This window comes from Lactuca sativa, chromosome 4 (assembly GCF_002870075.4).
Source record: "Lactuca sativa cultivar Salinas chromosome 4, Lsat_Salinas_v11, whole genome shotgun sequence".
Taxonomy (NCBI): Eukaryota; Viridiplantae; Streptophyta; class Magnoliopsida; order Asterales; family Asteraceae; genus Lactuca; species Lactuca sativa.
The window spans coordinates 278,722,833-278,749,757 of record NC_056626.2 but is presented as its reverse complement, the minus strand read 5'-3'; the positions used below and the strand labels follow the sequence as shown (position 1 = coordinate 278,749,757).

The following is a 26,925-nucleotide window of genomic DNA, read 5'->3' as shown; positions in this document are numbered from 1 at the left end:
AAGAGGAGAGAATGAATTTCGAGGACGATCTTTAATTAGAACATTCCCCGGAACTCGTTCTCGAAATGGTGACTTAAACACAAAACCAAACAAGAAAATGACCAATTTTCAATAGAATAAACAGGTTTTTCATAAATTCAACAATAGTTTGCAAAAATCGACTCAGGCTAAGCCCAAGTCGATTTTTTCAAAAAGCAGGAACGGATGTTCAAACTCTTCGAGTAGAAAATCCACCGGCTCAAAGCAAGCTAATAAATTTTCAAAACCTAAATTTCAATGGATACCCAAACTGAATTTAGAACAGTCACCATTTACCTCGAAATCTCATGAAAACGAAAAATCAAATGAAAAATCTGTGAAAGTGAAGGGTAAGCCCAGGACTGTGATGACCTCGGTCCCAAAATCTAAAAAAATCCGCTCATCGTGCAGGAACAGTTGCGGAGGAATGTTGTCAGACCATGGTATGTCGACAGTGGCTGCTCCCGGTACATGACCAGAGATATATCCCAATTGCACGATATTCATACATTTAATGGGGGATATGTCTCTTTTGCGGGAGGCGAAGGAGGAAAGATAACTCAAAAGGGAACAGTTTCAAACGGAGTGCTGAATTTTGAGAATGTTAACTATGCACCTAAATTGAAACACAGCCTGTTGAGCGTGTCCCAGATCTGCGACAAAGGATATTCAACTCATTTCACAGATAAACAATGTTTGATCTTAAAGCCAGGTGTTGTCATTCCGGAAGAGTGGATTCTTGTAAAATCTAAATGGGATAGGAATGCCTACATCATATACATGAACAGTAACATCCCCAACGAAGTCACTTGCCTATTCTCCAAAGTCTCAGAACAAAATGCGATGTTGTGGCATCGTCGTCTCAGTCACGCTAATGCAAAGAACCTGAATCGACTTGCAAAGAACGATTTGGTCCGAGGACTACCTGTCAGAGATTTCATTACATTTGAAAAATGTGTTTCATGTGCTCAAGGAAAACATCATCGGAAACCACACCTTCCAAAGTAGATCAACTCCATTAGTCATGTGCTCGAGCTATTACATATGGATTTATTTGGTCCGGTTAACGTTCTCAGCATCAATCGCAATTCATACTGCCTCGCAGTGATAGACGACTACTCTCGGTTCACTTAGGTTTTCTTTCTGTCCAACAAATATGGGATCGCTGATCTCATCAAAAGGTCCATTGTAATGATTGAGAATCAGACCAACAACCAAGTGAAAGTGTTGCGTACTGATAATGTAACATAGTTCAAGAATGCTATTCTTGACCATTTTTGCGCTGAGAAAGGGATTGTGCGTCAATTCAGTTCTGTTCGCACACCACAACAAAACGGTGTTGCCGAACGAAGGAATCGAACTCTTAAAGACGCTTCAAGGACAATGCTTTGTGATTCCAAACTTCCTGTGTTATTTTGGGCGGAGGCGATCAACATGGCGTGCTACGTTCAGAATCGCGTGCTGATCAACAAAGCCAAAATGAAAACACCGTACGAAATTCTATACGGACACAAGCCATCTGTCAGTCATTTCCGAGTGTTTGGCTGTCCTTGCACCCTTCTCCACTTGGAATCCAACCCCAAATTTAATGCAAAAGTCGATGATTGTTATTTTGTTGGAAATGCTGCTCGAACTGCGTACAGGGTGTATAATAAGAAGACAAAACAGATTGTGGAGTCTTTTAACCTTCGTTGGCTTAAGGAAAATGAGACAGACGCTAGAGTGGGTCCATATTGGTTATTTGATTACACATCTTTTCAAATCCTTCAATGTGTTGGCAGATAATCAAGCAAGGACTGCGTCTAGTTCGAAGATCATTATTGAAGACGAAGAGGAGGAAGTTGTCTACAGACCACCTCTGGTCTCTTCTGATCCTCCAATGGTGTCCTCTGTTTACACTAATTCTTCTGAGTCCTCTCCTCAACAATCTTCTCCTGATGCTGTTGCTACTACTCTAACTCCGGTGGAAAGAGAGTTCATGAGCCAAGAGACTTCCGCTGTAACTTCAAATCTGATGGAACTTCTCTTTCCAGAAAGCATTGCTGAAGATTTTGTAGCAGGTCCGACTAACGAACCTTGTTCATCTACCGTGGATCAAAAAGCAAATGACGGAGAGGTTAACATCCATAATCCTCCATTCTCTATCAATGGCATCAGCTATGAGATCCCTGCACACATTCAGCGCGACCATCCGATAGAGAACGTCATTGGACAGTTGGGCGACGGTGTTCAAAACTCCTCGGGAAAAACATCCGGGAACTCACGCACTATCGCAACGTCACCAATCGAACTAGGCTTCCCAGCGGCCTCTCGTTTGTCTATCACATAGGCAACAAACCCACTACAGCCCTGTTGTAAACTCTATCTCGCACTGGCAGCCGAACAGAACGTCGGCCCACATCGGGTACCCTTGCCGTACACTGTAAGTACTCCCCCACTAGGGTCTCGTATCGTCACCAACTGCCGCTCGCAGTCTATCACAGCCCCAAATCGGCTCAACCAATCCATGCCCACTATGACACACACGTCCCCCATTGCTATCGGGACCAGATCTATCGGGAAATCAACACCGAAGATCTAGAGTACACATCCTCGTATCTCCTCCGTAGCAAACACCGCTCGCTCGTCAGCTATGGAAACTCGCAGAGGTCGACTCAACGCCTCTCGTCTACTGCTGATGCGCCGACTAAACGCTATCGACACAAACGATCGACTCGTACCCGAGTCAAATAACACTAAGGCAGGTACAGAACTCACAAGAAAAGTACCTACGCATATCACCATCCGATAGAAAACGTCATTGGACAACTGGGCGATAGTGTTCAAACGCGAAGTCAGAGTGGAGACGTTAATACGTGTCTCTACTCTTGCTTTATTTCTCAGATAGAGCCCAAAAATGTCGAAATGGCTCTGAATGAGCCCGGCTGGGTTGACGCCATGCATGAAGAACTTAATCAATTCGAAAAGCTCGGGGTTTGGAAGTTGGTGGAGCTGCCAAAAGGAAAGAAATATCTTGGCACCAGATGGGTCTTTCGAAACAAGCAAGATGACTCAGGTGTCATTGTGCGTAACAAGGCGAGATTAATGGTTCGCGGGTTTCGGCAAATTGAGGGTCTTAATTATACGGAGGTTTATGCACCAGTGGCACGATTGGAGGCTATTCGTATCTTCCTCACGTACGCTTCCTATATGCACTTTACAGTATACCAAATGGACGTTAAGACGGATTTCTTGTATGGCAAGGTCAAGAAGGAGATTTATATTGACCAACCGCCCGGTTTCGTTAATTCAAAGCTTCCCAACCATGTCTACAAGTTAGACAAAGCTTTGTATGGGCTGCATCAAGCTCCTAGAGCATGGTATGCTACCCTAACTCTCAGCATTTTCTCAATCATGGCTATTCCCGAGGCGCCATTGATCAAACCTTATTTATCAACCATGTCGGTCCGGATCAAATTCTTGTTCAAATCCATGTGGACGGCATTATTTTCGGGTCAACAAGGAAACAGCTTTGCAAGGAGTTCGAAGTCATGATGAAGAAGCGATTCGAGATGAGTTCGCTTGGGGAAATGACCATGTTTTGGGGCTTCAGGTCCAACAATCTTCAACCGGAGTCCTTATTTACCAAGCAAAGTATGTGGATGATGTGATAGAGAAGTTCAGGTTCCCAGATGCGAAACCTGCTCTTACACCCATGGCGGAGAGACCTTTACTGACTCCTGATCTTGAAGGAGAATCTGTAGATCAGATGTACTATCGATCAATGATTGGATCACTCATGTATCTAACTGCTAGTCGCCCAGACCTAATGTTTGTGGTTTGTCAATGTGCTCGCTACCAGGCTAATCCTAAAATTTCTCATTTCAATGCTGTTAAACGGATTTTTTGGTACCTCAAAGGTTGCCCAAAACTGGGTCTTTGGTATCCGAGAAATCTAGAATTTGATCTTTACGCTTATGCAGACAGCAATTATGGCGGGTGCAACCTTGATAAATAATCAACTTCAGGAGGATGCCAATTTCTGGGAGATAGACTGCTCTCATGGCAGTGCAAGAAGCAGCATACCGTCTCCACCTGTTTGATTGTGATGCGAGCTCTGCTGCCTTTAGGTTCTTTCTCAAATCTAGTGACAACAGTAGTTGTTCTAAGAGGAGGTGGATCAACTGGAAGGTCACCAGAAGTAGATTGTGTGGGAGCTATGGGAGGATCCTCAATTCCGTGCGGCTGCTGAAATAATGCTTTAACTTTATCCCCTAAGGCATCATACAGAACGTTCTTCAAATTGAAGTAGAAGGCAGTCACAGAGCCAAGATTCGTCTGCAGATCCTTAATCTATTTAGACTTCTCTTCATCCTTTTCTCTAAGCACTTCAATGTGAGAAGTGAGTTTATCCATTTGAATGTTCTTTTCAATCAGTTCTTGCCTAAGAACACCAATCTCTTCTCGAAGTTCTGACAGTGTAGACTTGTCATCTCCTGAATGCTCTTCTCTGAAAGATATACCTTTGCCACGAGAGGAAGAGGTTGGACTGTGTTGAGCAAGATGCTTGGCGAGTCTGATAGAGGCCTTATCAAGCGATGGTCTTGTTAAAGAATAAGCTGGAATACTAGATGGTCCGCCTATCTCATGCACGGTACTTGGATCTTCATGAGATTGGAGAAGTGGTGTTGTAGTAGCTGTGGTGATAATAGTGGCTGAAACAGGTGGTGACTAGTTTTGAGTTAATACTCCCTGCCTCAAAATTTGATCCATTCCTTGTACGGGAGGCAGTGAGGTTTGTGCCTGTGTCGAGATAAATGAAGGAGTAGCAGAGTCTAGGGGAGGAATCCTTGAATCTGTATCCTGTTGATTTGAATTTTCTTTCATTTGGGTAGACGAAGGAGGCGTAGGATTGAGAGTCTTCTTTGCAGCCCTAGTCTTAGTTGCAGTTTGTGCAACTTCATCGACCTTTTCGAAAAACCTGTCAGAGAGGTCCAGATCTATGTCAAATTCAATTTCCTTTTCAAAATCAAAGTTGAGGGGCATGGCAACATTGTCAAGGCCTGAGAAGTCCATTTCATTTATAAATTCATCATATCCTTCATGCTCTTCTCTATCTCCATCAGAATCACTCTCATCTTCCACAATCTATATCATATCATGTTCTAATGCAACTCTGGCCACAGGAGATTTTAAACCTCCTTCAATTTCAGGTTTAGAAGTAGAGATGACCACATCGTCGGTCTCTGTATGACAAGAAGATTCGTTGGGTTCTGACTGATCATTCTCCTCGGCAAAGATACCAAATCTGATTAAAGGAAATTTTCCTTCAAAGTTGAGCTTTCCTGATCTCTTTTGCTTCATTAAACCAAAAGCACTTGGGCCAACTAACTTGATATCCAGAGTTTCTCCTTTCATTTCAATCTCAGGATGCATGATGTTAAGGATCAGTTGGATAAATCTTGGATATATCAGAAACTTGTCCCTTTTGTTTCCTTCAACATTCAAAATCATCTCATGTAAGATAAATTTTGAAAAGTTAAAGTTTACTCCAGAGGCCAAAGTAGTGATGGCACCATTATTTGCCAGAGATATCTCGTTAGCACCAGATCAGCGTCCTGAAATACAGCTCACAAAAACATGAGCCAGATATTTCCAACAAGGTGGAAACAACTTCTTGTGAGTTGGTGGAAAGGTTCCTTCATAGCCCATTTGTCCAAGAACTTCCTTAATCTGATTATCACTAATCTCTCTTGGATATTCATGCTTATCATCAATTTGTAGGGCTTGTCGAATGATGTCTTCTGTAACTAAAACTTTCTTTCCTTGTATATATGCCTCAAGGTAATCTTCATCGTTGTTGTTCCTCTTTACAGAAGCGCTCCCACAGAATTCTTTAATCAGACATTGATAAATTGTTGGACTAAATGTGAGAGCAGAGACCAAACAACATCTTCTCACACCATCAACGATAAATTTGAGATCGAGATGGGCAATAGGAGGATCTTCTAGTAAGATGGCCAAGCTGTGCACTTTTGCGAACTCAGAGTCTCCCATGATTTTCTAAAAATAAAAAAAAATAAAAACATTAGAAAATTAAGAAATTTCCAAAACAAATTAAAATCAATCATTAGATACACAACCATACACCTAGATTCCGCCACACATATATGGTGTGCGGCCGCACACGGTGTACGGTTGCATACTAGATTTTCATTAACAACACACGAGTCCAACTGCGCACGGATGGTGCGGCCGTACACAGATGAAATTCACATGTGACAACCACACACATACCAACTGCACACGGTCATCCGCACATAGCCAGCCGCACACGTACATATGATATCGTTTTTAATGTCGATTTTGATCCAAAACAGTATCATGGAAGTCGTTTTTATGACATTAATGAGTATTAACCTTAAGTTTCAATGAAAATGAGGAGATATCGTGGGGATGAGAAAGAGAGAGAATCAGAGGAGTTTGCGGTCGAGTAAGGATAAAAATGAGTTATGACCACACATTCCTCCTTTTATATGGTCGGATGATTCAGCGCCGGCCCTTCATCTTTCATCTTTTGCCAATAAAAGCCCAAAACTCAAAATTTTTGAAAAAAATCATTTTGAGGATTAATTATACTATATATTAAAATTCTCCACCCTTAGCTACAGTAAAGTGGCTAAGGGTTGTCAACATTGGTCCCCTATTTATGTCAATGTGTGCATTTCCGTCTATTTTCTATTTTCTCTTTGCAGCCGGGTCCTTTCTATATTGTCTCATTCCACCGCTAATGTAACCAGTAAAAATGGGGTCAGTGTGCTCACGTGTTACTTTGTCGATGTTCCCACCGTCTCCCATTTTATATCCTTCTCTGCCTTATCACTTCTTCCCGATTCTTCCACTGTTCGCTCCATCCTCCCTCGCCGTTCCACCTACTGACTTCTTCTTCTTCTTCTAATCTGATTTGTATCAGAACCCATTTCTCCCCACACTCATCCATCTTTTACCACCACCATCAGCCTACTATGCGTCTTCCGTTACTCACCGTCACACGACCGCCACCATAAGCCATCCGACCCCTACACCTCCTCTGTCATCCGATATCCACCGCCTCTTTGCTAGCACCGCCACCAGACGTTAATCAAATACGAGTGTCCCCAATTGACTGACCCCGCCTCTACGACCGTCTTCATCGCCTCTGTGAAATCTAGCCGAAGAAGCGTAAGGTTGTAGTAAGTACATTAATGGGTTTATGTGTCTTCGCCACCTCTGAGAAATCCCGCTCTTCAACTTCATGCGTTTGAGTCGGTAGAACGCTAAAAGGTAACATTTTGGTCTCTTTTAATCCACTTATCCTCATATTGAATCACATTTTTTTTAAATCGTACAGTGATACCTCCAAATATCGTAGACACCTTCCGATTAAGACATTTCTTACAACTAGATTTCATTAAAGCATGGGCACTAAATTTCCAGGTTATTATCTTTTTCTTTTCTAAAAATATTTACATCGATGTTCGTTCTTCATCCTTTAGGTTCATCTAAACAAGCTTGCTTTTTGAAAAGAATTGTAAATTTACATGCACACCAGATGTTTGAGAAAATGTCTTGCTCTGTTTTTTTTTTCAATACTAATGAAAGCATGCACTGAATGTTTCAGTTAAGGAAGATGATCCTTTTCTGGTTCGAGAGTAACACACGATGACACGAACAAGTTATTTGTACAAGGTAATGACAATGACACATATACCCTTTCTTTTAACACCGAAAAACCAAGTAATCAATACCAAAACTTGAAAGCATTTCATATGTTGTTTCGGGGATGAAGAATGAAGTATCAGAGTATATTGGTAACTTCCATATCATTATCATCCGTTCTGATAATCTGATTTACAGCTTCTCAAAATTTCGAAATTCCATTTAGGTTTGTTTGATTAGGCTTGTGTTTTTGAAAAGAAATTGTAAGTTTAGATGCATATTATGTGTTTGATGAAATGTCTAAATGAAAAAAATTAAATTGAATGTAACATTTGGAAATTTGAGTTAGGAATCAATATAGTTTTTGATGTTACACTTACAAATCATATGTTTCTCATATTTCTTTCACTATTAACTCCATTGTTTTTTTTTATGATTATAGGGACAACTGTTGGTGCACCAAATACAACCACTATATGGTGTATTGGATGAAATGGTATGAAAAGTATTTGGACTGAAAGGATATGATACTTTCTTCTGAATAAGATTACTAAAGATTATTAATTTAGTTTAATTCAGTTTTAAAAAATATATATTTAATGCTGGAAAATTTTAAATAGAAAAATAAGAAACTGGATGAATGAACAAAATGCTAAGTTTGTTGAAAAGAGAAAGACAACATTTATAGTATTTTTTCTGTTTTAGTTAATATATTATTTCATATACGTATAGACCAAGATTCATGATTAAATCATATATCTTTTCGATATATTTTTTTCATATTCAAATTGTCACACCCCAAAACCGGAACGGCGGAAACGTTCTGTGGTGGATGACGTCATGTCAAGTATCACAACACATGCATTATAGTAATCAAGTACAACAAAACATTGCATTAATAGTAATAATTTTACATGATTACGTTACAACAATTCAAAGTATACAAACAAATATAATAAGTACAGTAAGGTACTAAGTCGTCTTCATCAACAGCTCCGGGGGTGTACCTGTCTAATGCTAACCTGAGAATACAAGTTATTTGAAAAGCGAGTATCAGCATTTTTACAATTGCTGGTGAGTTCATAAGCATTTAGTGACATTTATCCAAATAACTTTATAAAGTAGTAGTTTAAGTGTTTACTGTGTATTAGAGTTCTTTCTAGAAAATCCTATATTTTCTTTAATAAAGCAGCCTTCTACCAAGACTGGTCAGTGTTATGTGGTAAAAAGTCATTTTCCCTAATTTGCTATCATTATCAAAATACTGAATTTGATTATTGAGGAAAGAAAAGACATCAAGGAATAACATATACCTCAGCAGTGAGGACTGCTGACTAAGGCAAGGAATCATAGACTCCAAGAGAGTATCGAACAAACGACACGCCTGGTTCAGTCTAACAAATAGAGACTCAGACCCCAGAAGGTACCAAATGAAAGGTACAGCAGGTAAGGTCTAAAAAAGTGAAAAACAGACCCCAGACAGTATCAAATAAAAGATACGTCTTGTAAGGTCAAAACAGTGTGACTCTGAAAATGAATTACCAGCATACAGTGTAAATTGCCGGTGAATTACCGTTACCTTAAAGCCAACGAATTATAAGGTAACCCGGGATACTCGTAACCATACTGACTAGAGTACCAGACGCCCTACAAGCGTCTAAAATATGTGATGGGATTAAAACAACTTTTAATCAATGAAGATCGATTAGATCTTGAACAAGTATATGAATATAAAACAACAAGAACGCAATGATAAGAACAAAACAGCTTGAATCAAACGTGTCGAATGATTAAATAAAATCCTCAGAAGAGCTCGATTAAGAACATCAACTGTAGAGGATTAGAAGATTACCAGAACGATTAAAGAAAAATGTTATACTCTGGATGAATCGTTATATCGATAATCTCAGCAATCTTAACCTAATATGCATGCAAGCATTTAACTTATATACAATACATAAAAGGCTCACGGTTGGACAGGCCCAAACCGGAGAGTACAAGGCTAAACTATCGAGCCCAAAAGACGCAACAACAAATAAAACTTTAGCCCTACAATCTCCCCCTTTGCGTCAATTTGGAGCGAGACCTTCACTTCTTACTTGGGCCGGCAGCTGAAGCTGGTACCTTCTTCTTCACGGTGCTAAATAGACACTTGGTTATGGAAAGGATGGTCTGTCTAAACCGGATGTACCAATTGATCATATCATTGAAGTACTTGATGTCATCAGCCGAATTGTCTTTACACCGCTTGATAATTGATAAGACGTGCTCCAAGCAAGCTGTGGTGTAAAGGTGTTTGTCAGCTAAAGCGAAGAGACATTTCTGTCCTTCGGCTCTAGTGAACATCACTGAGTTTCGCCTCGGATGAGCTTGAACTTAACGTTTGTGAATCTCCCCACGGCATAAGGCTTCAGCACCCGAACATTAACAATCTTCTGGGCGCTCCAGGTGAGGTATTGTGGGCGAGCGGCCTCCAGATAGAATTCAATGAGTTCCCTGTCAAGCTCATCGTTCGGATGCGGGACTTCAAAAATGTTAGAGAAGACATGGAAGATGAACGCCTTTCGAGTCAGCGGCATATCAAACTGTGAATCGATAGAGTTGTTGCAGTCGAATGATATAACCGGCTCGAGCCATAGTATGCTTGGAGTCTCTATGGCCTCTTTTATCAAACGATCCCTGGTCCAGGCAGGGAAGAGCAACTTTCGGCTCTCAAGGAGATCGTGGGCTTCTTTTTGCTTTCGTTCGGCTTCTTCAGCCTCACGCGCCACATGACTGCATCGTCTTCAGCATTGCGATTGTTCTTTCTTTTTAACATGTCCGCAATGGTCTCCTTGTCTTCATCTTCATCTTCATCTTCATCTCCTCCCTCAGCTATGTTTTTGCCCTTGTTCTTCACACCCGAACCCGAGGCATGACCAGTTGGGGGTGGTTCGGTTGTGTGAGTAGCTTTGGAGGAAGGAGGTGGTTTCGATCCTTTCTTCTCATCTCCCCCTTGTTTCGGAATGGACACGAAACTCGGTAGGCCTTCAATCTTGCTTAAAAGGTCCATGGCCGGAGAGAGTTTTTCAGTGAGGGTGCGCCTCACCGAATGGTTTAGGATGGGGTCGTGTGCTTCCAGGATGTTTGATAATGCTGCGTGGACATCTGAAACACACGTCTTTATGACCTCCCTCTCGGATCGAAGAGCTTCCAATTGTTGTTGGGAGATGGAAAGCTGCGTGCTCTTGACCTTAAGGGCGGTAGTCTTGCTCGCCAAGACGTCCATCAGAGAATTTTCAGTTGCAAGATCCTCTTGTAGCTTTGCTAAGCGGGCATCGATGGAGGCACGTAGTGCCGAGTTGTCGTCGCTAATATGTTGTCTGAGAGTAGCGAACAAAGACAGCTCCGTCGAGACAAACTTGGCCAATTGTTTAACAACTGGTTCCAGAGTTGTCTTGGTGGCTTTCGGTGCTCTCCTGCAAGGACTTCAGCAGGATGGAAGCGTCGTTAAATAGTTTATCGACTTTTTGGGTCGCAGCCTCACAGGCTCGGGTGGAGGCGTCGATAGCAGCAGTTGCTGAGGCCACGGAATCATGTTGAGCCCTGGAGAAGGCGTCAACAATCTTCTGAAGGGCAGCTTCAGACAAAGATGACTGCTGGTTGGAAGAGGAGGCCAGAAGTTGATCAAGCTTCTCGTTAAGCTCGCGAAGATGCTTCTTTGTTACAGGAGCAGCATCCTCCTCATCACTCTGAACTTGAAACGGACTATAGTAGACCGAATCGAAGTTCATGTGATCACCACCAAGGTACTGATCACCGCCATCGGAGGCGTCTTCTGGAGATTGAGGTGGTGGTGAAGCTGGGGGTGTTATTGGTTTGGTTGGTTCAGGTTGAGTGGGTGGGGGGTTAGTTTCGGGTGGTGGTTGTGTATGGGTAGGGTCGGTTGTATGTGTTTGAGTTTGTGATGGTTCGGTTACAGGAGGGGTTTCGGTAACTGGTGGTGTTTCGGTTGATGTGGTGAATATGGGTGGAGGTATAGGGATAGAGGTTGGGGGAATAGTGGGGTTTATGGTGGGAATGGAAATAGGAATTGTTGGTGGAGGTGAAGGAATAGGAGATTGATGAAGTTCCATCTCTGGGGTTGGGGACCGAGGTGGTGTGTTGCCTCGTTGAGGAGATTCGTCTCCTTGTGATCCTTCAGAGTCCGAACTCCCACCTTCGGATTCGCTTGAAGAGGAGGGAATAACGAGCTTTCGCTTCTGTTGGATCTTCCTCCTTTTCGGCTGTGGGGATGAAGCAGTCTTCGGTTGTTTTCGCTTCTTGGGAGAAGGTCCCTTTGGAGCTTTGGACACTTGCTTCCCTTTCTCTGCCTTTTTGCCCCTGGCCACCGGTTTATCGGCATCATGAATCGATCGCAGCATGTCCGGTGTCAGTTCCCTCGGACCAGTTGGCCTAAACTCCTTGATCGTCCTGATCAGTCTGCTATCGGCGGGCACATCGGCATACATCGACTCCGGGATAGAGCCAATGAATGAGAATTTTGATGCATCGGATACGATGATCTTCTTGGTATGAATCGTACCAATAGAAGACATCGATGCACCATCGGCTGTTGGAACATTGAACTTGTCCATGGCCCATCTTGTGATCAAGATCCAGAACCGGGCCAACGACACCTCAGAGTGTCGGGATCAGGAAGAGAGGCTCTGAATCAGCTGTTGCCATAGGACAAACCCATAGTCCAGGTTTATCCCGTTGTACACCCCATACATTATCGAAAGGAAAAGACGACTTGCACCGTCAGATCCTGAGCTCCTCTCTGACAGTCCCTTGAAGAGAACTGTAAATAACCCATTCCACTGGGGCGGTAGGCAGGACTTCTTAATTTTGGCGACGGAGGTGAGAACCTCTGTGTAGCCCATGTTGTAAAACATGTTGTACAACATCCCAACCGGAATCGTCTCCGGGTGAACTCACGATGGGTCAGCAGCAAACCCTAACATAGTGCAGAAACGGGGGCGAGAAATCGAAGTCTTGTGTTCTGCCACTTTAAAGAATACCCGGTCGACGGCCTTGTCGTAGTAAGCCGTCGCATAGACCTGTGATAAGGCCACCATTGGCACCGTTTCAATTCTTGACAATGCAGGAGCAAGCTGGGAGTACTTGAGGCATTCTATGACTGGCGACATATAGGAATCATACGCCAGTGGGTTCAGATCAATGACTAGGCATTGTTGGGGTCGAATGGGAAGAATCTGAGAAGTTGCATGAACAGAAGAAGATTCAGCCATTGTTGCAGGTTTGGAGAAGAAGATGAACGGGAGAGAGTGTGGGAGTATTTTTGCTTTGGGAATTATGGAGGCAGTAAAGAGGTAAAAGATGGTGTAGACGGCCTTTTATAGTGGGTGATAAGAGAGAGAAAAATCGTTTCAAATCTCTTATGGAAATACGAAACAGGTTTTTTGAGTGACTGATTGGTGACAGTTGGGGCGTGCGATGATCACGTAGGAGAGAGAGTGTCAGTTTCCTAGGATTACGCCGCCCAATAAGCGCCGGTTCAGAGAGAGGAACCGTTTCCATTTCCACACGTGCCTTTAATGCCAGAGTGATGACTCTTCGATATCGCACACGCGTCTATAAGTGTCAGAAAAAGCACGGCCAGTTAAAATTCACGCGCCCTCCTTTGTACCGTCGTTTGAATTTCTATCCTTTTAACTCCCGCCGAGTCAGCAACTTTTGTCTTATCCCCTTTTAAACGGCTGTTTTCAATTAATGACCCACGTGGCTAATTTTTGACCACAACTTCATTAGTAACCATCCAGTAATAATCCAGCCTGTAAAATAATTAGTAACGGAGTTTTTGAAAATCTAGGATTTTCGTGCAAAGAGTGTAAAAGAAAAGGAAATAAAGCAACTTTTTTTAGGATAATCTGTGATGTCAATAATGAAACGAAACTGATGATCCCGGGCACGAATCTCTTCCTTCAAGGTCAAGAAAGACCTCAAAGTGTTAGTGTGGTATCCTGTTGAATTACGATCAAACATTTATAAATAAATGTTGAAAGGCTTCTTTTAATTAGGTTAATTAAGGGTGGTTTCGCTTTGATTCATCAATTCAATTCTTGATATAAGAACGAAAGTGAACAAAGTACTTGTGAGACCGATGTAGTCTGTTGAACAAGTAGGTAGGAGTTGATTTTATAGTGGCTTGGATTAATATGAAATCTCAGATAAAAATTTAAAACTGGATCCCTTGGGATGAAATGTTATGGTGAGTAACAATTTCATTGGAATCACGCAAAAGAAAAATTGAGATTCCTTGAAGGTACATTCGTCAATTCATTGGTGAAAACTTGATCAAATTAATTGGTCACCGTCAATTCGTTGGTGTTGAATTTTGGGTTTCACTCAGCTCGTAGTGGCACGAAACTAAGATCATAAACACAGATGTTGTGTAACCATAAACCTCAGTGGTAGTTTCTGAGAGTCTCAAGGGTTACAGTGATGAAACGAATGTAATGGAGAAGTGTAATAGGGATGGTGTAAGAAAACATAGTACCTCTGCTGCGAAAATAAGGACCAAGCAGGAGACTCTTAACTCATGTGAGAAGAGAGTGAGGTAGCTCACGATTAGAATAAATGAGTTAGCCTTATTTGGAAGACAAGGTTTGTGTATACCAGGTCATGAAGGCTATTATTCAAAATCTTATGAGGCTTGGGACACATACAGCAGCATGCTTCTAGGGACACTTAAGTAAGTCATTAAATATATCCCCATAAACGAATGAGCACAAAAAAAAATTAAATAAAATATTTTTGGAGTTTTTGAAATTTATAATAAAAATAAAATAAAAAATAAAAAAATAAAAAAAATAAGACATAAAATAAAAATAAGACATAAAATAAAAATAAGACTTAAAAAAAAACTTTGGAAAAAATGAAAAACCGAACCCGAAGGTTCGGTTGGTTTCGGTTCTAGAAAATTTTGAAAAACCGAACCCGAACCTTCGGTTGGTTTCGGTTCCACAAAATTTTGAAAAACCGAACCCGAACCTTTGGTAGGTTTCGGTTCCACAGAATTTTGAAAAACCGAACCCGAACCTTCTGGAGGTTTTGGTTTTCGAAAATTTTAAGAAACCAAGGAGTTTAGATATGCAATTTGGAAAAACTTTTTACACAAGAAAAACACATTTTGTACAAAGAAAATATACAACTCAGAAAAACTACCTTTGAAGTAATGAGCGAGTCAGATGGTTGAACCGAACCCGAACGTTCGGTTGGTTTCGCTTCTTACGTTTGAGTTTGAGAGGTAGTGTGAGGTACTGACTCTGATTCCATCATACCTAGCCCTTGCAATATTTTATTGAATGATGCTTCTGGAAGAGCTTTGGTGAACACGTCAGCCAGTTGATCAGTGGTTCTTACGAAGTGAACTTCGACATTTCCATCTTCCACATGATCTTTGATGAAGTGATACCTCAGTGCTATGTGTTTGGTTTTAGAGTGTTGCACTGGGTTATGACAGATCCTAATTGCACTTTCAGAGTCACAATATAGTGGGATCTTCTTCATATTGAGTCCATAGTCTCGAAGTTGACTTTGGATCCAAATCACTTGTGATGTGCAGGATGCAGCGGCAATGTATTCCGCTTCGGCAGTAGACAGCGACACGTATGTTTGTTTCTTGGATTGCTAGCTGACCAATTTCCCATCAAGGAATTGACAGCCACCCGTTGTGCTTTTTCTGTCGAGTCCACATCCTCCAAGGTCAGCATCAGAATAGGCTTGAACGAAGAAGCCTGAGTTGGATGGATACCAAAGACCTAAGGAGGTGGTTCGCTTGAGATAGCGTAGGATGTTCTTCATTGCCAGCATGTGAGGTTCGCGTGGGTTAGCCTGAAATCGAGCACAATAACACACAGAAAACATGATATCAGACCTGCTAGCAGTTAGATACATCAGTGAGCCTATCATTTGACGATAGAGCGTGATGTCGACAACCGGTTTATCTAGTGAAGGGGTAAGCTTGGTGCCGAATGCCATTGGGACTTTGACTTTTGAGTCGCCCATCATTCCAAACTTCGCTAGGAGAGTCTTCGTGTAAGCTTCCTAATTGATAAAGATGCCTTCGGGTCCCTGTCTTATGTTTAAACCAAGGAAAAAGTTAATAGGACCCATTGAGCTCATTTCAAACTTAGTCTCCATCAACTTTCTGAATTCAACTGTTAAGCTGGGATTCGTGGAGCCAAAGATGATGTCATCGACATAAATTTGAACTATCATAAGGTGGTTACCTTCCTTTTTGCGAAAGAAGGTTGGGTCAACCGAACCTTGTTTGAATTTAGACATCTTTAAAAATTTTGTAAGTGTTTCATATCAGGCTCTCGAAGCTTGTTTGAGGCCGTACACAGCTTTATCCAGAATATAGCAATGATTTGGATACTTTTCGTTTACAAACCCAGGAGGTTGCTCCACATACACAGTTTCTTCAAGTTCTCCATTGACAAATGCACACTTGACGTCCATTTGGAAAACCTCAAAGTTTTTGTGAGCAGCATAGGCCAGAAATATTCTAACAGATTCTAGCCTAGCTACTAGAGCGAAAGTCTCTTCATAGTCTATTCCTTCCTCCTGACAGTATCCCTTGACCACTAGACGAGCCTTGTTCCTTATGACATTACCTTCCTTGTCCATTTTGTTCCTAAAAATCCATTTAAGACCAACAACCGAAGCATCTGGAGGAGTTGGAATGATGCGCCAGACTTTGTTCCTTTCAAACTCGTTCAGTTCGTCTTGCATTGCTTGAACCCAATCAGAGTGATCGAGGGCAGTGTTCACTGTCTTCGGTTCAACTTTTGATACGAATGAATTAAACATACAAAACTCAACCTTTGAAAATAAGGATGTCTATTTTGCCTTCAGTTGAGATCGGGTCAGAACCTTTTCAGATACATCACCAACTACTTGAGAGATAGGATGATCTCTGGTCCATTTGGTAAGAGGAGGGTAATTCGGATCAAAGGTTGGGTCAAGGTCAGCATTGATCATTTCTTCTGGCTCAGATTGGCTATCGTAATCAAGCGTCATATCATCATGCTCCCCCTCAATTGATGAGTCTTGAGAAACATGAGGTTCAGGGGTTTCTTGTGGTGCTGGACTTTCAGGCGTTGAAAAACCTTCGTTTGGAGGGGCATCTTCGGTTGGAGAAGGACCTTCGGTTGAAGTTGTAGAGCTTGGCTTCCCTTGGACTTGTGAGCTTGGCTCCCCCTCGACATGAGAACTTGGCTCCCCCTCGACTGAAGCATTGTTGGATGGAGATTCATCAGTGGGCGATTCTCCTTCATGCATTCTTCTTGCAGCATCTTCGACAATCTGCTTCATATGATCAACTTTGTTGTCAGCTGCACCTGCTTCTGAGAGAGAAGCTTTTTCCGGTTCGTCAAAGAGTTCCAGAAAATTCTCGTATAAATTGGCGATTGAGACTGTGACTTGGCCAGTTTGAGGAAAGATTTCCTTGGCAGTATCATTTATGGCCTGTAGCTTCTTGACATAGTTATCGTCGAATGTCACATAGTATGTCTCTTCAATCCTTCTTGAACGTTTGTTTAGGACCCTGTACGCCTTGGATGTGAGTGAGTAACCCAGAAAGATTCCCTCATCGGCTTTGACATCAAACTTGTTGCGGTGTTCTTTAGAGTTAAAGATGAAACACCTTGAGCCAAACACATGGAAAAATTTCACATTGTGTTTTCTGTTATTTATTATCTCATATGGTGTTAGCGTGAATCGCTTATTGAGATAGGACCTGTTCTGTGTATAACAAGCAGCAGAAATAGCGTCAGCCCAAAAATAAAGAGGTAAGGAAGCGAAACTTAACATAGTTCGGGGAGCTTCACACAAGGACGGTTTCGTCGTTCGACTATTCCGTTCTGTTGTGGTGTGTAGGGAGCTGAGAAATTGTGACTAATTCCCTTTTCTGCAAGAAACTCTTCAAACTCTCTGTTCTTGAATTCGAGACCATTGTCGCTCCTGATGTTGCGAACAACCTTCTTGAGCTGGACTTCAATTTGCTTGATAAACACTTTCAGCTTTTGAGTCTCTTCAGATTTGAGCTTTAGAAAGAACACCCATGTAAATCGTGAAAAGTCATCAACGATAACAAGAATATACTTGCTACCACCGATGCTTTCGATAGATGAAGGACCACACAAATCGATATGAAGCAATTCGAGTGGTTCAACAACTTTTGTGTTGATTACGGATGGGTGACTTTGACGACTCTGCTTTCCCATTTCGCATGCAGCACACAAATGCTCTCTGTCGAACTTGAGCAATGGAAGACCCCTAACATGACCTCCAGTGACAAGTCGGTTGATATCTTTGAAATTGAGATGAGAGAGTCTTCGGTGCCACAACTAGCTTTCGTCGGATTGAGCTTTTGATAACAGACATATGGTTGGGTTTCCTTTGATGGGTTTCATGTTCAGAGGAAACATTTCACCATTTCGCTCTGACTTTAGAATCACTTTCTTTGTCTTTTTCTCTATGATTTCAGAACCTTCATCATCGAATGAGTCTTTGAGACCTGTACCTCCAACAAGCTGAGATACACTGATGAGGTTGTGTTGGAGTCCTTCCACATAAGCCACCTTCCTTATTGTAAAGTCACCATTCGTTATCATCTTGTATCCCTTTATGGTGCCGAAAGAGTTATTTCCAAACTTAACGTTGCCACCATTTGCAAGAGATCTGTATTCTCTGAGCTCCTCTTTCCTCCCTGTCATGTGACGCGAGCAGCCACTATCGATGTACCATTCTTCGTCAAACTGCTCGTCACTTATAACCTGCAAAAATTAAGCAGATTTAGGAACCCAAAGTTTCTTGGGTCCATGTGAGCTTTTCATGGAAACAGGAATAGTAAGAGAGATGTCAACTAGATATGTTCGTTTTATTAGAGTTGTTTCATCTTTCTTTTTAATGGTAAAGACTTTTATTTTGTTAGGATTGGGTGTGTTCGCTTTGGACTCTGGTTTGGATTCATCGACCTTCTGCTTTCCCTTCTGTTCAGCTGATGAATGAGGTTTTTGAGAACAAGCGAGATTAGCTTTAGAGCAAGATGGAGATGAATGGGTGGAAGTAGAAGAACGAGAAGAATTAGAAAGAGAGGATTTGGATGGGGAGGATTTCCTGGCTGATGACTCTAGGTGACCCTTTTGCTTTTGATTATTGGAGGGGCTGACCTTCGAGTCTTGTTCTCTCTTGACTTCAGAGCCGAACCTCTGTGGTCGGTTGGAGTTGTTCTTCGAACCGAACCTTTGGTTTAGGTTGAAATCCTTTTCAGAACTGAACCTTTGCTTTCGGTTGGTATCTTCTTGTGAACCGAACCTTGGCTTTCGATTGGTATTTTCTTGTGAACCGAACCTTGGCTTTTGGTTGTTGGAACTTTCAGGCTTTCTTACAGGGTTGTTTTCATACTTCAGATTCTTGTCTTGGTGTGAGTAGTATGCATTCTGGGAGTGCCAAAATTGTTTCCTTTCAGAAAGGTTTTTCCTGTATCTTTGGTTCCTTTCTATCTTCTTATCCCTCATCTGCTTAGGTTGATGATGAACGTTTGCTTTCGTTTTTGTTGTCTCCTTGGCTGGTTCCTTTTGAACTTCAGGAGATTTACTTTGAGCCGAGGGAGCAGAGGGAGTATCCGAAGAAGATTCAGTTTGCACTGAGGGAGTAGAAGGAATGTCTGAAGAGGTTTCACTTTGAGCTGAGGGAGTGGAAGGAATGTCTTCTTTTGCTGATCTCCCATCCTCCTGAGGAATATCTTTCGTACCACTGGTGCTTGGCTCACTGAAATTATCAGGCTTATTCAATGGTTCAGGTATGTATCTCCTTTTTCTCATCCAGGAGGTTCTTTCAGATAGACCAACGGTTTCGTTTCCATTATCTATTGGAGCTTCCCAGAAGTACTCATCACAGCCATCTGCATTGTCTTCGTTTACAATATCTGTGAGCTCAGCTGTTTGATGTTCGGTTACTCCAGTCACTTTGTATACTTGATTCGGAGTGGTCCTGACCTTTTGATACACAACTGCTTTTTCTATTAATTTCGGGGACTTTTGTTGGGACAATCTAGCGAATTCCACAGAATTTTCAGAAATTAGATTTTTGTGGTTTTCAGTTTCGCTTTTAACAAATTCTGAGCAGTCAACCATATCCTCTACAGAAATTTCACTCATGTTTTCGTCCTCGTTAAGCTCAGATGCATTTTCAACATCGATTTTATTTTCTGAGCTTACGTTGGCGTTTAGAGAGTCAAATTTTTGCATGGTTTCGGTTCTCAGTTTAAGTCTGTCATTTTCATCCAAAAGATTTTTGAGCATGTCCTTGTGGTCTTTGGATTTGATGAAGGACTTAATTTTGTCCAGTCCATACATATAGGTTGGGTTGACATCATCAGACGATATCACACTCTCACAATTGTAGGCTTCGACATCGATTTCATCCTCCTTAAATTCTAGGAAGGGCAAAATCATGCGATGGATCTTTTGGCCTATCTCACAATCCAAGTGAAGTTGAGTAATATTGGAATATAAACGTTTAGCTATTAAACAAAAAACATTTCGTTGTTTTAACAATTTCAGATTGTCTCTCTGCAAATAAATGTTTTCGTCTTTAACTTTAACTAATTCCGACTCTTTTAACTCAATCCACATTTGCCGCTCCTCACTCTTCGACGCCACCCTGCTTAATTGATCAGTCAGGTTAGAATTGGTGACTCGAGTTTGAGTTAAGCTACTATTTAAATGAGAAATTCTTGTATTAACATTTTTTAGTTCTTTCTCATATGAGGATGGTGGTACTTTAGATGAAATAAAAACAGATTGTACCTTCTTTATCAGTTCATCGAGCTCATTGAACTGCTGGCTGAGTGGTTTGGCCGTAAAGCACATATCCTCCTGTACCTTCGGTCCATCGCTTCCTCCATCTGTATTGTATCCCCTCATTTGAGATACGTCAGTCACCATGAAGCATTTTCCACCACTGCTTTCCTCCTTAGCCACATAAGCCTTTCCATGAGTAGGCTTCCTCACTTCTTCGTCTTCTGAGTCAGTAGACCAAACTTCTGTGCTACCGAACTCATCGTCATTAACCGAACCCTGCACAATAAGAGCATTAATAGAAGGGTTAGCTGTAGACTTCTTCTTTCTCAACTCATCCAATCTCTTCTGCAGCACGGCTTCCTCATCATTTCCATCGTCCTTTTCAGCCATCTTCTTAAGAACACAGTCCTTAGCATAGTGGTTCTTGCCACCACAGTAGAAACAGCTTACTCCGGAATCGCTATTAGCCTTCGGTTCCTTCTTGGGCTCCTCAGCCTTCGGTTCATTGTTCGCTTTTTCAGAGCTGTAACTCCCCTGCCAGTTTTGGTTTTTGTTGCTAGGGAATCTCTTCTTTATGAACCTCTTAGGATTAGATACCATCATGGCATAATCCTCAGTCGTGAGGTCATATTCCTCCAAGTTGAGCTCTTCATCCTCCATCACATCTTTACTTTTAGATAGGAGGGCCAACGAACCAAGACTAGAAACAACGTTCTTCTCTTGAACCACAATCTTCTCTTGGGACTTTAGAATACCCACCAGTTTCGCCAAAGAGTATGATTTAAACTGCTCATGGGCTTTGACTATGGAAACCACTGCTCTCCATTCAGATCTTAGTCCGTTCAAGAAAGTAACCTTCTGTTCGATGAGCTTCCTTTCAATGTCGTGTTTGATCATCTCGCTGAGAAGATGATTGAAGCGATCAAACGTCTGGGTCACCGTTTCTTCGGCTCCTTGCCTGAATTCTCCAAACTCAGATAGAAGCAAGGTTTGGATAGAATGTTCAAGATTTTCGTCTGTGGAATACAGTTCGCGAAGTCTATCCCATACTTCCTTTGCCGTAGTACATGAGCTGACCAGTCTGAATGTGTCGGACTGAAGAGCGAATCTGATCAACCTTAGAGCTTTAAAACAACTTTTAATCAATGAAGATCGATTAGATCTTGAACAAGTATATGAATATAAAACAACAAGAACGCAATAATAAGAACAAAACAACTTGAATCAAACGTGTCGAATGATTAAATAAAATCCTCAGAAGAGCTCGATTAAGAACATCAACGGTAGAGGATTAGAAGATTACCAGAACGATTAAAGAAAAATGTTATACTCTGGATGAATCGCTATATCGATAATCTTAGCAATCTTAACCTAATATGCATGCAAGCATTTAACTTATATACAATACATAAAAGGCTCACGGTTGGACAGGCCCAAACCGGAGAGTACAAGGCTAAACTATCGAGCCTAAAAGACGCAACAACAAATAAAACTTCAGCCCTACAATCTCCCCCTTTGCGTCAATTTGGAGCGAGACTTTCACTTCTTACTTGGGCCGGCAGCTGAAGCTGGTACCTTCTTCTTCACAGTGCTAAACAGACACTTGGTTATGGAGAGGATGGTCTGTCTAAACCGGATGTACCAATTGATCATATCATTGAAGTACTTGATGTCATCAGCCGAATTGTCTTTTTCATCTTGTGCAATATCCTTCACGTCCTTAAGCAGATCGTTGTACTCCTTTTGCGTCTTAATGATTCTGGATGTTGCAGAATGAGAAAACGGTCCATTGATGATGGCTTCCCAGATGAGATAACCATTGTCCTCCGATCCAATCACGTAATCTTCAAAATGATGCGCCCATACTTCATAGTCATGGGTGTACAAGATTGGAATCTTTGTCGTCGAACCGATGCTGTTGGAAATATTAATAGGGTTTGATTGCGTTGTGTCCATTATGATCGTAAAAACCTGTTCAAAGATCAGACTTGTAATAAAGCAGATTAGGGCAAAACAATAAATATTAAGATACGTCAATTAAGATGACGGCTCAATAAATGTCAATGATTGCGAAAAACCCTAATGGAAATCTTTTTCACAGAAAAGATGTGTATCGATTACACAGCCTCCTGCTCTGATACCAATTGATGGGATTAAAACAACTTTTAATCAATGAAGATCGATTAGATCTTGAACAAGTATATGAATATAAAACAACAAGAACGCAATAATAAGAACAAAACAGCTTGAATCAAACGTGTCGAATGATTAAATAAAATCCTCAGAAGAGCTCGATTAAGAACATCAACTGTAGAGGATTAGAAGATTACCAGAACGATTAAAGAAAAATGTTATACTCTGGATGAATCGCTATATCGATAATCTCAGCAATCTTAACCTAATATGCATGCAAGCATTTAACTTATATACAATACATAAAAGGCTCACGGTTGGACAGGCCCAAACCGGAGAGTACAAGGCTAAACTATCGAGCCCAAAAGACGCAACAACAAATAAAACTTCAGCCCTACAATATGACATTTGTCACCCGTTGGCTTGGCAGGCCGGGACTGTAGCTAGCAGTCTGGGTGCGGGGTTGTCAATCCCGTATAGATCTATACACACAATGTCCGCTCTCCCTACAGGAGATTCTGGTTACCAACTAGACGACGGAGAAGGTCGTGTCCTGAAGATGCATCCTAAATAGTGGGTAGAGACTTCCAAATAGTGGGTAGTGTGTTTCTAATGTAAGTGTACACTAGAGGTAGAGACTCTTAACTGAACTGACTAGAGAATTCTTGTATGGCTATGCTCGTATACATAATATATAACTAATGAATCAAACGACCTTCGGACGACCATCCGATCCCACCAGACCACATCTCAACGAAGAAAAGGAAAAAGGGCGGACAAGCCTTCCTAAGTCCTTCAATCATTACTTATATGCATCTAGACAAGCACAGACATACATCTAACTACGCTTGAGTGTGTAACAAGTGGATTCTTATCGTGAAGTATAAGTGTGCCAAAAGTAAGTGTATCACAAAGTAGAAGCGATAACAAGTGAAGTAGGAGTGGTCGCAAGTGAAGTAGGAGTGTCGAACAAGTATAAGCGTATCACGAAGTAAAGACGACATTAAGTGAAGTAAGAGCGTCTATCAGGTATAAGCGACTACAAGTATAAGTGAAATAGAGACAATAACAGGTATAAGCGCTTCAAGAAGTGAAGGCGTTACTAAGTAGGAGTATAAAATAAGTATAAGCGAAGCAGCAGTAACTAACAAGTAAATGTATTCTACGTGAAAGAGAATTTGATGAAAACCTTGGAAAACCTTTATACTTAGGAAAATCGCCTTTTGTATTCTTTGGTAAAATAAGTGTGAAAACCTTTAGAAATCTTTGGAACCTTAATAAACCAGTTTGAAATGATTTTAGATAAAACAATATAAGTAAGCGTTTTGAACAACTGAACACCTTTTTGGAAAACCATTTATAGCATCCTACTCGGTAAAAACAGTGTACATTGGTAAAATCTTGTGCATGCGGGTTATCAATCACATGTGATTGATATGATAACTGGCATGTTTAACTTGTATTCTCCCTATAAAACATGTAAAAACATTAAAAGGTTCATTCAGGGGTATGAACTCACCTGGTGTAAGTAGGTCCGACGAAGGTGCCGTTTGGGCGTTCGGTGTCATGCAAGGACTCGAACACACTCAATGACCTATTTAACATATGTTAACATATGTTCACATACAATTAGTATATTTAATATTAATTAAACAAATATACGCACTCAAAGGAGCGGAAAACACTTTGGTTAAGTGTTTGGGTGTCCCGGGTAGCGTCTAAAGGTGTGTATGGCTAAGGAATGGAGTTTACTCTCCAAGAGTAAACTCTCAAAGCTATGTTTACGGCCCAGGGATATCTCACCATGAGTTTACGGCCGTAAACTCATGGTGAGGGTATCTAGTTTGTTTCAAAGCTTAATCTTGTTAGTGGGATTTTTCTAAGTACAATTCTAAAAGGGCATGAGTGGGTTTGAGGCTTCTAAGGGCATTTTAGGGGAGTTTACGGCCTAGGGACAACTCCTAAGGGAGTTTACGGCCGTAAACCCTCATTCCTTGAGTTTTGTGAAGTTTCAAGCCCTTATATCACTTCTAGTAATTTATTCAAGGCTATAGGGGTGTTTGGGGTTCCAAGAGTGCATTCCTTTAGAGTTTATGGTCCAAATGACCAATCTTTGAGAGTTTACGGCCGTAAGCTCTATGGCTTGGCCGTGAACTCTCATACCCCCTCAACTCTTGGAGTTTAAGCCCTTAAATCATTCCTAGCATTTTATAAAAATATCTAAGGCCATTTAGGGGGCAAAAACCACATTTTTGTCACATTTAGGGGTGTTTACGGCCTTGGTACCTAACTGGGCCGTAAACTCATTTTTCCCCTTCATTTTGATGTGTTTAAATGGTTTAAACCCAAAATACCAAGTCCCTAAATTATGTATGAAGCCTAAGGGTGGTTTGGGAGTGTTTTTGGGGCTTTTTGACATGTTTAAGAGGTGTTTACGGCCTTGGCATATGCCTGGGCCGTAAACTCTCTTTTAAGCCTCAAAATGATTGTTTTAAATGTGCAAACACTCCTACGCTAATTCCTCTATTTATTTCCAAGCTTATAGGGAATTTTGGGGGTCATTTTGGCCTTTATTTTTGGGTTTACAGCCTAAGGAGGAGCTTAGGCCGTAAACTCCATTCTAACAGCTTCTAAGTCCGAATTTTTAGCTATAAACACAAATCAATATGTTTAGAATAAGCTAGGGTAAGCGGACTTACGATTTGGAAGCGTTTGGTTGCGGATCGGGGCCAAAACGAGTCTAGAGAGAGAGTATAGAGAGAGAGTGTAAAAAGTCTCCAATGGACTCCACTCATCTATATATAGGGTTTCGAGTTGGGGCTCAGTGGAATTTTACCCAATACTGCCGTTAAACGGGGCTTTTGGTCGCACCCGATTTAGTGGTCGTAATAATAAAACTTAACATTTTCCAAATAAATGGAAATGTGTGTTATGTGTTTTTATTTCATTCTATCACGACTTAACGGCATATTAAACATAAACAACTGAAATGTTTATTTAATTGACGACCTCTAATTAACGAATCTTTTATAAACTGGAATATTCCATTAACGGTAACGGGGAAATGTAACGGAACAATTTGGGTTGTCACATCATCCCCCCGTTAGAGGGAATTTTGTCCCGAAATTCAGGTCTAGGCAAGGAAGTTGGTATGAATGGTTAAGTAAAGGTAAGAGAGTACTTCCTATACTATTTGTCCTCGCATTCCCAAGTGAACTCTAGTGTGTGTTTGTCATTCCAACAGACCTTCACGTACGGGATGCGGATTTCGTCTCGTGTAGCTAGTGGGTTCCAACTGGTGTATCCACAAGGTTAGGGTTCTCAATGGATTTTATCAAGATGAGTGAGGCACGAAGAGTGTTGTCGGGAAATCACATATCAAGTCTAAGAAGTGGATCGATCGAGTGTGAATCTTGTGGTATATCCGAAGGTAGTAGCGGCCTGAAAAGGGTTGGACCAAGTCTCCATGAGAATTCTCATATGGTCCTAAGCTCTCGGAATGGTAGAGCTTTTCAATACTCAGAACATAGTGTACTTCTATGGCAAGATCATCACTGGCATGATCGCCATTCCGAAGTTCCTAACGTTCTCACTCGTACTGTGTGTGTAATCCTTCAGGTTGGTTCTTAGGAATCTCGAGTCGTGTTTCGGTTTTGCGTTTCCTGGATAGAGACTTTCTAGATCGTCGAGTGGATTGCGTATCTGCGGTTATCTGTCTGCTGTAGAGTGTCTATCTCAAGCTCGTGCAAAATCAACCTACACTAACGATCCTTGAGATACGGAAACCCTGAGGGTCGGGGAGATAGGGTTTCACCAGACGAGTGTTGGACTATCTCGAGAGGTGGTTCTACTATCTCTGCGTGAGATGGTATTCGTGTAACACCTAATAGTCCAATTAACCTCTAAGACTTTGGTTTATTCTTTGGTTCTCGGTATCCTAGTGTTCACTTCGGAGAGTGTATTTCATCGTCTACAGGGCGACGACGATTTCCTCCATGCGAGAGGGGGAGGGTGATAGGCATTACCTGTCTATAACAGGGTGGGCAAGGTGCCTGAGTAGTAAGAGCATCTAGTGCAACTACTCTTCCGAAGGTTCTGAGTTTCCTCGGTCTAGGTCAATTCTAGTGAGTATAGGGGCTCATCACTTGGAACTTTACTAGCTTAACCCGTAGTGATTCTCTTGACTCCGACTCCTATTTTATGGAATAGGGTGAAAATGTTTTGCGAAGAGGTTCGTGGT

General features: G+C 41.5%; 1 long non-coding RNA gene across 1 annotated transcript; it reads left to right on the top strand.

The window, feature by feature from the left end:
• The first annotated feature begins 6,882 nt into the window (after positions 1-6,882).
• On the top strand, positions 6,883-7,834 carry LOC128133912 (uncharacterized). The gene is made up of 3 exons (XR_008232219.1): positions 6,883-7,320; positions 7,388-7,473; positions 7,658-7,834. It is a non-coding gene; the product is annotated as an uncharacterized LOC128133912 (long non-coding RNA).
• The last annotated feature ends 19,091 nt before the right edge of the window (positions 7,835-26,925 follow it).